Here is a 13139-nt window from a genome sequence, read left to right on the forward strand (position 1 = left end):
GCCTAAATAAGGCTCCTATGGTATATGGTCTCCACACTGCCCGCCTTAATGAGCTATAACCACCACATTGTCCGCCATCATCAGCTGTAACCGCCACACCATCTGCTCTTATTAACAAGGGTCTATACCAGGGGTGGGCAATTAATTTTCCCAAGGGGCCACATGAGAAACTGCGACCATTGTGGAGGGCCGAACCAATAGGCTGAAATTAATTCTGCTCAATATTAATATCGCTATATTATAATTATTATAAGATTTTTAATTTTATTAATATTAATTAATTATTATTGAGCAGAATTAAAAATGCTGACATCCCCCTATATATCGTTTGAACCCGAGCACAGCCCCTTCTGTATATCGTATGAGCCCCTAACAACCCTTTATATGAGGCATGTGCCCCACATAGTCTTCCCCCCCCATATGCGGCATGAGCCCCACACAGTCTCCCCCATATGCGGCATGAGCCCCATACAGCCTCCTCCATATGCGGCATGAGCCCCACACAGCCTCCCTATATACAGCATGAGTCCCACACAGCCTCCCCATATACAGCATGAGCCCCACAGGCCTCCCTATATACTGCATGAGCCCCACACAGCCTCCCTATATACAGCATGAGCCCCACAGGCCTCCCTATATACAGCATGAGCCCCACACAGCCTCCCCATATACTGCATGAGTCCCACACAGCCTCCCCATATACAGCATGAGCCCCACACAGCCTCCCTATGTACAGCATGAGCCCCACACAGCCTCCCTATGTACAGCATGAGCCCCACACAGCCTCCCCATATACTGCATGAGTCCCACACAGCCTCCCCATATACAGCATGAGCCCCACACAGCCTCCCTATATACTGCATGAGCCCCACACAGCCTCCCCGTGTACTGCATGAGCCCCACAAAACTTCCCCATGTACTGCATGAGCCCCACACAGCCTCCCCATATACAGCATGAGCCCCACACAGTCTCCCCATATACAGCATGAGCCCCACACAGCCCCCCTATATACTGCATGAGCCCCACACAGCCTCCCCATGTACTGCATGAGCCCCACACAGCCTCCCTATATACTGCATGAGCCCCACACAGCCTCCCCATGTACTGCATGAGCCCCACAAAGCTTCCCCATGTACTGCATGAGCCCCACACAGCCTCCCCATATACAGCATGAGCCCCACACAGTCTCCCCATATACTGCATGAGCCCCACACAGCCTCCCCATATACAGCATGAGCCCCACAAAGCTTCCCCATGTACTGCATGAGCCCCACACAGCCTCCCCATATACTGCATGAGCCCCACACAGCCTCCCCATGTACTGCATGAGCCCCACACAGCCTCCCCATGTACTGCATGAGCCCCACACAGCCTCCCCATATACAGCATGAGCCCCACAAAGCTTCCCCATGTACTGCATGAGCCCCACACAGCCTCCCCATGTACTGCATGAGCCCCACACAGCCTCCCCATGTACTGCATGAGCCCCACACAGCCTCCCCATGTACTGCATGAGCCCCACACAGCCTCCCCATATACTGCATGAGCCCCACAAAGCTTCCCCATGTACTGCATGAGCCCCACACAGCCTCCCCATATACAGCATGAGCCCCACAAAGCTTCCCCATGTACTGCATGAGCCCCACACAGCCTCCCCATGTACTGCATGAGCCCCACACAGCCTCCCCATATACAGCATGAGCCCCACAAAGCTTCCCCATGTACTGCATGAGCCCCACACAGCCTCCCCATATACTGCATGAGCCCCACACAGCCTCCCTATATACACTGCATGTCACCCCCATAGGCTCGCCATGTGAAGCATGTCGCCTCCATATGCAGCACCGTGTGCTGCATGTCACCCCCACGTGTGTAGGACCATGTCGCCCCACTTGTGTAGCACCATGTCGCCCCACGTGTGCGGCAGCATGTCACACTCCCATATCCTCCCCATGCCCACCCAAACAGCCCATACACACGAGAAAAAAAAACCACCACAATCACCTCGGTCCCGTTCCCTGGTGCTCTGCTTCTCTCCCTGAGAGCTGATTGGTGGAGGAAGTGGCCGGAGGCCCCTCCTCCACCAAAGGAGTCAGCGGCAGGCGCAGCTCAGAGCCGCACATGGAGACAGCGAGCGGGCAGGCACCGAGCGGCCCATGGACCTTAAATATCCAGCCCCACGGCTGTCTCGGTCCGTGGGCCGGACTGAGACAGCCAGAGGGCCGGATGTGGCCCATGGGCCGCACTTTGCCCAGGCCTGGTCTATACCATGGCTGTCTCCTCTCTGCTGTTTTCCGTTGCACGCTCTATATCTCCACGCAGTCCTCCCACCATGCTAACATCTCTCCATACTGTGCCCCCATTTAACACTGCCCCCTCTCCATATCAATTCTGTGAACCCTTTTCACACTATGCTACTGCCCACAACACCGCCAGACTGTACTCCTCACACTGTCCCTGTACACAGGATGATGGTCACCACAGCTGCCTATACAGTATGATATCCACAACAGCCCCCCATTATACACTATGATATCCATGACAGCCTCCCATGCTGTAGAATGGCCACCCCAGCCCCCCATTATATAGTGTTGTCATCACCACAGCCCCCCTTATATACTACTAGATATTCTTGTACATTGGGGGCAGTATTAGAGTAGTTATATTCCTGTACATAGGGGCAGTATTATAGTAGTTATATTCTTGTACATAGGAGCAGTATTATAGTAGTTATATTCTTGTACATAGAAGCAGTATTATAGTAGTTATATTCTTGTACATAGGAGCAGTATTATAGTAGTTATATTCTTGTACATAGGTGGCAGTATTATAGTAGTTATATTCTTGTACATAGGAGCAGTATTTTAGTAGTTATATTCTTGTACATAGGAGCAGTATTATAGTAGTTATATTCTTGTACATAGGAGCAGTATTATAGTAGTTATATTCTTGTACATAGAAGCAGTATTATAGTAGTTATATTCTTGTACATAGGAGCAGTATTATAGTAGTTATATTCTTGTACATAGGTGGCAGTATTATAGTAGTTATATTCTTGTACATAGGAGCAGTATTTTAGTAGTTATATTCTTGTACATAGGAGCAGTATTATAGTAGTTATATTCTTGTACATAGGAGCAGTATTATAGTAGTTATATTCTTGTACATAGGAGCAGTATTATAGTAGTTATATTCTTGTACATAGGAGCAGTATTATAGTAGTTATATTCTTGTACATAGGAGCAGTATTTTAGTAGTTATATTCTTGTACATAGGAGCAGTATTATAGTAGTTATATTCTTGTACATAGGAGCAGTATTATAGTAGTTATATTCTTGTACATAGGTGGCAGTATTATAGTAGTTATATTGTACATAGGAGCAGTATTTTAGTAGTTATATTCTTGTACATAGGAGCAGTATTATAGTAGTTATATTCTTGTACATAGGAGCAGTATTATAGTAGTTATATTCTTGTACATAGGAGCAGTATTATAGTAGTTATATTCTTGTACATAGGAGCAGTATTATAGTAGTTATATTCTTGTACATAGGGGCAGTATTATAGTAGTTATATTCTTGTACATAGGAGCAGTATTTTAGTAGTTATATTCTTGTACATAGGAGCAGTATTATAGTAGTTATATTCTTGTACATAGAAGCAGTATTATAGTAGTTATATTCTTGTACATAGGAGCAGTATTATAGTAGTTATATTCTTGTACATAGGAGCAGTATTATAGTAGTTATATTCTTGTACATAGGAGCAGTATTATAGTAGTTATATTCTTGTACATAGAAGCAGTATTATAGTAGTTATATTCTTGTACATAGGAGCAGTATTATAGTAGTTATATTCTTGTACATAGGAGCAGTATTATAGTAGTTATATTCTTGTACATAGGAGCAGTATTATAGTAGTTATATTCTTGTACATAGAAGCAGTATTATAGTAGTTATATTCTTGTACATAGGAGCAGTATTATAGTAGTTATATTCTTGTACGTAGGGGCAGTATTATAGTAGTTATATTCTTGTACATAGGAGCAGTATTTTAGTAGTTATATTCTTGTACATAGGAGCAGTATTATAGTAGTTATATTCTTGTACATAGGAGCAGTATTATAGTAGTTATATTCTTGTACATAGGTGACAGTATTATAGTAGTTATATTCTTGTACATAGGGGCAGTATTATAGTAGTTATATTCTTGTACATAGGTGGCAGTATTATAGTAGTTATATTCTTGTACATAGGGGACAGTATTATAGTAGTTATATTCTTGTACATAGGAGCAGTATTATAGTAGTTATATTCTTGTACATAGGTTTGCAGTATTATAGTAGTTATATTCTTTTACATAGGGGGCAGTATTATAGCAGCTATATTCCTGTACATAGGAGCAGTATTATAGTAGTTATATTCTTGTACATAGGGGCAGTATTATAGTAGTTATATTATTGTACATAGGAGCAGTATTATAGTATTTATATTCTTGTACATAGGAGCAGTATTATAGTAGTTATATTCTTGTACATAGGAGCAGTATTATAGTAGTTATATTCTTGTATATAGGAACAGTATTATAGTAGTTATATTCTTGTACATAGGGGCAGTATTATAGTAGTTATATTCTTGTACATAGAAGCAGTATTATAGTAGTTATATTCTTGTATATAGGAACAGTATTATAGTAGTTATATTCTTGTACATAGGGGCAGTATTATAGTAGTTATATTCTTGTACATAGGGGCAGTATTATAGTAGTTATATTCTTGTACATAGAAGCAGTATTATAGTAGTTATATTCTTGTATATAGGAACAGTATTATAGTAGTTATATTCTTGTACATAGGGGCAGTATTATAGTAGTTATATTCTTGTACATAGGGGCAGTATTATAGTAGTTATATTCTTGTACATAGGAGCAGTATTATAGTAGTTATATTCTTGTATATAGGAACAGTATTATAGTAGTTATATTCTTGTACATAGGGGCAGTATTATAGTAGTTATATTATTGTACATAGGAGCGGTATTATAGTAGTTATATTCTTGTACATAGGAGCAGTATTATAGTAGTTATATTCTTGTATATAGGAACAGTATTATAGTAGTTATATTCTTGTACATGGGGAGCAGTATTATAGTAGTTATATTCTTGTACATAGGAGCAGTATTATAGTAGTTATATTCTTGTATATAGGAACAGTATTATAGTAGTTATATTCTTGTACATAGGGGCAGTATTATAGTAGTTATATTCTTGTACATAGGGGCACTATTATAGTAGTTATATTCTTGTACATAGGAGCAGTATTATAGTAGTTATATTCCTGTACATAGGGGCAGTATTATAGTAGTTATATTCTTGTACATAGGAGCAGTATTATAGTAGTTATATTCTTGTACATAGGAGCAGTATTATAGTAGTTATATTCTTGTACATAGGGGCAGTATTATAGTAGTTATATTCTTGTACATAGGGGCAGTATTATAGTAGTTATATTATTGTACATAGGAGCGGTATTATAGTAGTTATATTCTTGTACATAGGAGCAGTATTATAGTAGTTATATTCTTGTATATAGGAACAGTATTATAGTAGTTATATTCTTGTACATGGGGAGCAGTATTATAGTAGTTATATTCTTGTACATAGGAGCAGTATTATAGTAGTTATATTCTTGTACATAGGAGCAGTATTATAGTAGTTATATTCTTGTATATAGGAACAGTATTATAGTAGTTATATTCTTGTACATAGGGGCAGTATTATAGTAGTTATATTCTTGTACATAGGGGCACTATTATAGTAGTTATATTCTTGTACATAGGAGCAGTATTATAGTAGTTATATTCCTGTACATAGGGGCAGTATTATAGTAGTTATATTCTTGTACATAGGAGCAGTATTATAGTAGTTATATTCTTGTACATAGGAGCAGTATTATAGTAGTTATATTCTTGTACATAGGGGCAGTATTATAGTAGTTATATTCTTGTACATAGGGGCAGTATTATAGTAGTTATATTCTTGCACATAGGAGCAGTATTATAGTAGTTATATTCTTGTACATAGGGGCAGTATTATAGTAGTTATATTATTGTACATAGGAGCGGTATTATAGTAGTTATATTCTTGTACATAGGAGCAGTATTATAGTAGTTATATTCTTGTATATAGGAACAGTATTATAGTAGTTATATTTTTGTACATGGGGGCAGTATTGTAGTAGTTTTATGAATAGAGCATTAGGTTTTATCTTTGTGACTCAGCTGTCGCACCTTTCGTCATATATTAGGGAGTGTGAAAGATGTGTATGTTGTATCTCATAATTCATTTTTTATGTTTTTAGATTTTATAGTGTGATGTATAAATACTAAAAATCTAAAAAAAAAAAAAGTATAAACATATATAAATAAATATATAAAATGTATAAACAAAGTAAAGTGTTTTTTTTTTCTTTAGCAATTAATGCAGAAGTTATAAATGAGTGTAGAACGCTTTTAGCCCGTAATACATATTTTTCAGGAAGCGTTACATAATGTTATACTGTTGTTAGTAACATTATGCAATAGAAAATAGGAAACAAAAAGCTTTTTAAAATTAAAGAACAAACTAAAAAAAAAAAAATTGCGTAAATTTAAGTAAAATATTCTTCGACATTGTTCATAACGTAAAAGTAGGAAGAAAAAAAAAATATTGAGTTTTTTATGGAGGCAATGCAAGGCTGGCCCTTTAAAAGGCGTGGAGCTGCAGGTCCTGTGATGCAATTGTAAACACTATGAGTAGGAACTTGTGTAGCCAGTTTACCCAGAATGCATTGGGAAGGAGCTTGAAGAAAAAAAAAAAAAAAAAAGAGCCAAACGTTGAGAGAAGGAAGCAATATACAGGACAGCCTCAATGACAAAGCAGACTGGCCCTATCAGCGATCCGCAGAGAAGCCTGGGCAAATGTAAGATATTCATCGTGTTTTCGGAAGGGGGGGTACATTATAGGGTTTTGCATTTTGGAAGAGCGACCTGGATGCAACGGTTATTTTTTTGCATTTTTCTACGACGGTGCAGGCGGAGCGAGCAGACGTATGGAAAGGGGGTAAAGTATGGATTGGAGCCATGTTTACGCCGAAGTTACAATGCTGATTGTGCACGCCTGACATGCTGGCGGGGTTCTAGAAAAAAAGGGGTCTTTGGAAGGGGGGGGGACCTTATCCCGTGAATTAGTGACTATTGGAAGCTTTTGCATTTTTCTTGTTCTGCATTTCCTTTTTTTGTGCGCTCACACATGCCTCGCAGCTCAGCCCGACATGTCGGCCCCAGTGGAAGAGAAAGAAGGGGTTAAAGGGTGGTCGCTAGACTAGACGCGGAGGGTTAACGTAATGATTTTTTTTAGGATTGCAATAGTTAAAGGGGGTCTCAGGAGGTGACTTAATCCGTCCACAGGGGGTTGTGGGGGGGGGGCCAATAGAGGTAGTGGAGTTTTTTTTTTTCGTGGGATTACCTCCCATGTGCTGAAGGTTAAAGTATGGAGAGCTTTGCAGACCTTTGCATTTGGGTATTCACCCTTTGCACGCTGCATCGCTGGCGAAAAATGAAAATAAAAGCTTGTTTCCCGGTGGCTGAAAGGGAGGGGGCCAAGTGCCCCCCTCCAATGGCACTTTGAGTGACAGCTCTTGGGCAATGTGGATGGCGTTGATTCTTTTTAACCCCTTCGTCTGTAGATCGGGACCGTGGGTTTCTTCTTCTTTTTTTTTTTTTTTTAACCCCTTTTAGAATTTACATAAATCACCGTTCTATAAAGAATTGAACACCCCTCCTCCCCTGGCAGAGGAAAGCGTAAGTAGGCCAGTGCCTGGCTTCCAGAAGATTAAAGTGTTTTGAATCATCTCCAGCACCCAGTTTAACCCTTGCAGTGCCGGCCTAAAGGCCTCGGTAACCGCATGTGTGCCAGGCAGGTGCAACGAAAGGGGGTCCGGTTCTATAGAAGGTAGTTTCCCCCCCCCCTTCCTCACTCACACACCCCTCCGACAAGGTAATTGTAACCCTTAAATGGCTCAAACCAGAAAGTTTTGGGTCTTTTTTTGTGCGTTTTTAGATGCATTCTTGAGTTGAATAGTCATGAGCTGACATCGAGGGGAAGTGGGGAAATGTTGGGAGTTGTAGTTGTAGAACTTCGGGTCGACACGTTTGCTCCTCTTGGTTTTGACTCTTTATTTTTTTGGAATGCAATGAATCAATGTGACGTGTTAACGGCTGCAGCGTTGCGTTCTAGGATAGAGACTTCAGTCGCTGTCACTTTGTATCATCCTCGGGGGGGGGATGTATTGATCCATATATATGTTTATAAGCGTTTTAACCCGCAGAAATCTATTTGTGGAGCAGCGCAGAGGTTATGATCGCTTAATGCTTGGCGTGTATTGAGCAATATCCTGCAGCATTTCGGGAGCAATATTAGGATGACACAATGTAGCAACTACATGATTATGTGTATATTTATATAATATGTATCCATTCTGAATAACAGAACCTCCGAGGGTCCTGCATGAAATAATGTCACCTTTCGAATGTACAGGACATACCACGGTGTAGTAATACTGGGTGCCAAAGTTGTATGTGCACCAAAGATAGGATGCCCAAGTACCCCAAAGGACCATCTGCTGTATATGAAATCAACACTTCTTTCAACGCCAAAATAGTTTGAAAAACATTTTACAAAGTTGGTATTGGGGATCATAAAGTTTTTGCTGCTTTTGAGGAAGAAGGATTTTTTTAAATGTAATTTCATTTTATAATATAAGATAGACTTTTCCTGCCTTTAACCGACTACTTTAAGTTTGTTAATCTGTTTGTTAATCTGTAGAAACAATGTTGAACACTAAAATATGCATTCAGAAGTTTAAAAAAAGGACTTCTAAAGTGACGTACATCAAGTGATATTAACGTTTGGGCCAAAGGCTTGATGACTTTTGCTGTGTACACCTCACTGTAGCATCATGAGATTTAATGATCTTGCCATGTGAGAAGGATGACCCATAATTGCTTTGGATTGTTTCTCATGTGACTTCTGCATGGATTGTGACATCTTGACACAAACGTGACATGCTTTGAAGGGTCAAGTTGCCATCAACATTTGGCTTTGAGGTTATTCTAGATGTTTAATTTCTCATAGCCAATATAGTATTCCTAGCACACTCATTTGTAACATTGTTCACCCTTCTGTGAGCATTTAGGAGCTTGATAGATTGATACAGGACATAAAATTTGTTGGGGACCTTGATCTGTCATCTCCACTGAGAATGGAAAGGTGCCACCACTTGGAAGAGACATTTACACAAATGTTTGACTCTCTAAATGTGTATCTCTTTAGTTACAATTTCTAAAATATATCAGTCCTGTAAACTATCTATAATAAAATGTTGCTTAACCATTAAGAGAAAATACCAAGCATTTGTGGTTATCCAAAACACTTGTAATTACACACTGGAATGTTGGGAAATCTTTGCACGAGTAATATCTACAGCTATCTTTTTTTTTTTTTTTTTAATAGAAAAAAGGGGTTCAATAGGACCCCATGGCAGTTCCACAAGGTGTAAAAGTCTAATCTTGGTATTGGTTCGTAACCTGCCTGTGTTTGGCTGCCCCTAGTGCTCTAAAACTAAGAAATAAAATGAAATATCATCTGTTATATCACAATAAAGATACACTAGTATGATTCAATTTTCTAAGTTATAATTGAATGCCATAGAACTCTGGAATTCTTACAAAATAAGCCTTTTTGTGGGCTGAGCAATGCCCTGGACGCCTACACTACTACTCATAATATCAGTACATCTAACCCTATTATGTCATTTGGAGTAAGTCAATTTGTTTGTCATTAAAACCTTTTCACTGATTGCACTGCTATGGAATGAGAACCTGTTACAAAGTTTGCATTTGGGATCATGAAATTGTTACTGTTTACTTTTGGGGAGGGTGGATTTTTTATGTAATTTCATTTTGTATTACAAGCTTTACTTCGCTTGCCTCTTCTTCAAGTTGAAGTTGGCAGACACCAATGGACTACTGTAAATTTGTTAATCTTTTGAAATAATGTTTCACACAAAAGTATTTATAGAAAAGTAAATAAAGTACACTAACGGCAATGCATATGAAGTGATATCAAAATTTGGGCCAAAAATCATTATGACTTTTGCTGTTCTGGCCTCAACCGTAACACCTTATGATAGCATTATAAGATTTTCTGATATTGCCATGTGAGAGGGGTGATCCATAATTATTTTGGATTGTTTCTCTTGTGATAACTGCTTGGATTGTGACAACTTGACACAAACTTGAAATGTTTTGAAAGGTCACGCTGCCACCAATATTTGGCTTGGAGGTTATTCTAGATGTCATTTCCCATAACTTAGAGATAATATTTCTATCACACTGTAATTTGTAATATTGCACTCTTCTGTGAGCATTCTGGAAATTGTTAAATTAAAACAGGACAAAAAATGTTGGGGTCTTTGCGCTGACATCATTGCTGAGAATGAAAGGGTTCCACCACTTAGAAGAGACCTGTAGACAGTTATTTGACTCTTTAAATGTGTATATACGGAGTAACAATTTGTAAAGTGTATCGGCACTGCAAAAAATGTATAATAAAATTTAATTTAATAGTGATGATGAGTGAGCGTGCTTGGATTTGGTGTTATATGAGTATGCTCATGTCATAATCGAGAATTTTTGTCGTGCTTGAATAATATGCTCAAGTCCCGCGGCTGCATGTCTCTCGGCTGTTCGACAACCGCAACGCATGCATGGATTGCCTAACAAACAGGTAATCCCTGCATGTGTTTTGACTGTCAAACAGCAGACGCGGTGACTCAAGCATATTATTCGAGTGCGCCAAAAATATTCGATTAGGACACAAAAGTGGTCAGATAACACCTTATCCGACCACGCTCATCGCTATAATTTAGGGTTCTTTACAGTTAGAGCAATCATACTGTGGAATGCCCTGCTACAAGAGGTAGTAATGGCTGACACTATAACAGCTTTTATAAAAGGGCTGGACGATTTCCTTGATAAATGTAACATTGCAGGTTATAGTTAATTTAGTGACAAAATGTACAATTGGTGGAGAAAGGTTGTACTTGGTGGACCTGATTCTTTTTTCAACCTATTTAACGATGTATTAAAAAGAAAATATCAAGTGTTTGTGACTATCAAAAACACAAACTATTCCCTTGGGGTTGATTAGGAACCCATAGCAGTTCCACGAGGTATAACATTCTCATCTTGGTACTAGTTAGTAACCTGCCTGTGTTTGGCTGCCTCTAGTGTTCCAAAATAATAAATAATATGTAATGTTATCTGTTATATCACAATAAAGATATAAAATATAATACAATTTTCCAAGTTATATTTATAAGCCATAGAATTTTTGAAATGTTACAAAATAAGCATTTTTGTGGTCAAGGCCTTCTGTGGACTACACTACTACTACTAACATCAGTACATTTAACCTCATGATGTCACTTAGATTAAATCTAATGGTTTGTCATTAAAACCTTTCCACTGGTGGCACTGCTATGGGATCCAACACTAGGCCTTTCTGTCTATCATGGGCAGAAAAAAGAAACTAAGTTATCTCTGCTGTGTGGCACTTGGCTAATAGCCAAATGCATGATTCTTTATTCCCCTCTAGTATCAAGCATGTTTAAAGGGCCAGTAATCCCATGCTTTTTTCATAAATAAAGAATAACATTCATGCACAGTTCTAAAAGTTTCCATACATTGACAGATCCTGAATGTGTACAAACATTTCATATGTAATGGAGTACAAGGTATTTTCTATGCTATCAGCTATTTCCTGCTTGCAAGAGACTGACTGGCTCTTGGGTCCTTCAAAGGCATTCCTGAGCAGGAAATTTACTGTACGTAGGAAAATATTTCCCCCCTCAATCACAGATTCCATGCAATTAGCTCAGTTCATGGAACTCGTTATGTGATTATAGGTTCCTTTAAGGCCACATTTTAGGATTTTGTATAAGTAACTTCACATTTAATTTTCCCAGGGACACCTGGTTAGCAGGATTGTATTATAGACAAGACATGGCACTGGTATGGAGCCCAACAGGTGCAGAGGCCAAACCACAACTCCCGTTCCTAAATTAGTGTTTTGGATCAGGACTTTTAGATGTTGACCAGGCACTTTCATGTCCCATGTACCTCATAAACTAGATAGTATAAGAGTCAGTGGTGCGTAACGTGTGTGTTCTGTAGGGGAATCTTAGGCGTGACATGTTGAGGACACATATAGGAAAGTAGGGTCTTCTTCTAATATTAGGCATGAATGAAAAAATTAAGACTTATCGACGCCTTTTGGATAAAAATTTTGTTTTCGGGATATTTTGCATGTTTTTGGCCTGTTTTACGCTATTTTATATGTTACTATCACTCTATAGCACAGAACCATAGGCATTCCGAGTGCTGCCAATTGGCACATAACGTTACATATGTCTCTTTTCCTCCATCCTACAGAGGAGAGCCGCCATATAGTGCATAAAGACTATGTAGTTACATGTGACCCTCATGTTCCATACTACAGAGCCATAGGCATTCAGAGAGCCGCCATATAGTGCATAAAGACTATACAGTTACATGTGACCCCCCTTGTTCCATACTACAGAGCCATAGGCATTCAGAGAGCCGCCATATAGTGCATAAAGACTATGTAGTTACATGTGACCCTCTTGTTCCATACTAGAGAGCCATAGGCATTCAGAGAGCCACAATATAGTGCATAAAGACTATATAGTTACATGTGACCCTCTTGTTCCATACTACAGAGCCATAGGCATTCATAGAGCCGCCATACAGTGGATAAAGACTATATAGTTACATGTGACCCTCTTGTTCCATACTACAGAGCCATAGGCATTCAGAGAGCCGCCATACAGTGCATAAAGACTATACAGTTACATGTGACCCCCCTTGTTCCATACTACAGAGCCATAGGCATTCAGAGAGCCGCCATATAGTGCATAAAGACTATATAGTTACATGTGACCCTATTGTTCCATACTACAGAGCCATAGGCATTCAGAGAGCCACAATATAGTGCATAAAGACTATATAGTTACATGTGA

General features: G+C 39.3%; 1 protein-coding gene across 7 annotated transcripts in view; it reads left to right on the forward strand.

The window, feature by feature from the left end:
• NCOA1 (nuclear receptor coactivator 1) overlaps positions 1-13139 on the forward strand; it is a 313199-nt gene that overhangs the window by 114321 nt on the left and 185739 nt on the right. For 5 of the 7 annotated variants that reach the window (XM_077291758.1, XM_077291761.1, XM_077291762.1 and 2 more), the window contains exon 1: positions 6839-6959. The exons of 1 other annotated variant lie outside the window; for it this stretch is intronic. The gene's annotated coding sequence lies outside the window, so the exon portion shown is untranslated. Of the gene's footprint in view, positions 1-6838; positions 6960-6988; positions 7100-13139 lie in introns of those variants that run through there. One more of the 7 variants, XM_077291760.1, reaches the window with a different exon arrangement.

Source organism: Ranitomeya variabilis, chromosome 2 (genome assembly GCF_051348905.1).
Source record: "Ranitomeya variabilis isolate aRanVar5 chromosome 2, aRanVar5.hap1, whole genome shotgun sequence".
NCBI lineage: Eukaryota > Metazoa > Chordata > Amphibia > Anura > Dendrobatidae > Ranitomeya > Ranitomeya variabilis.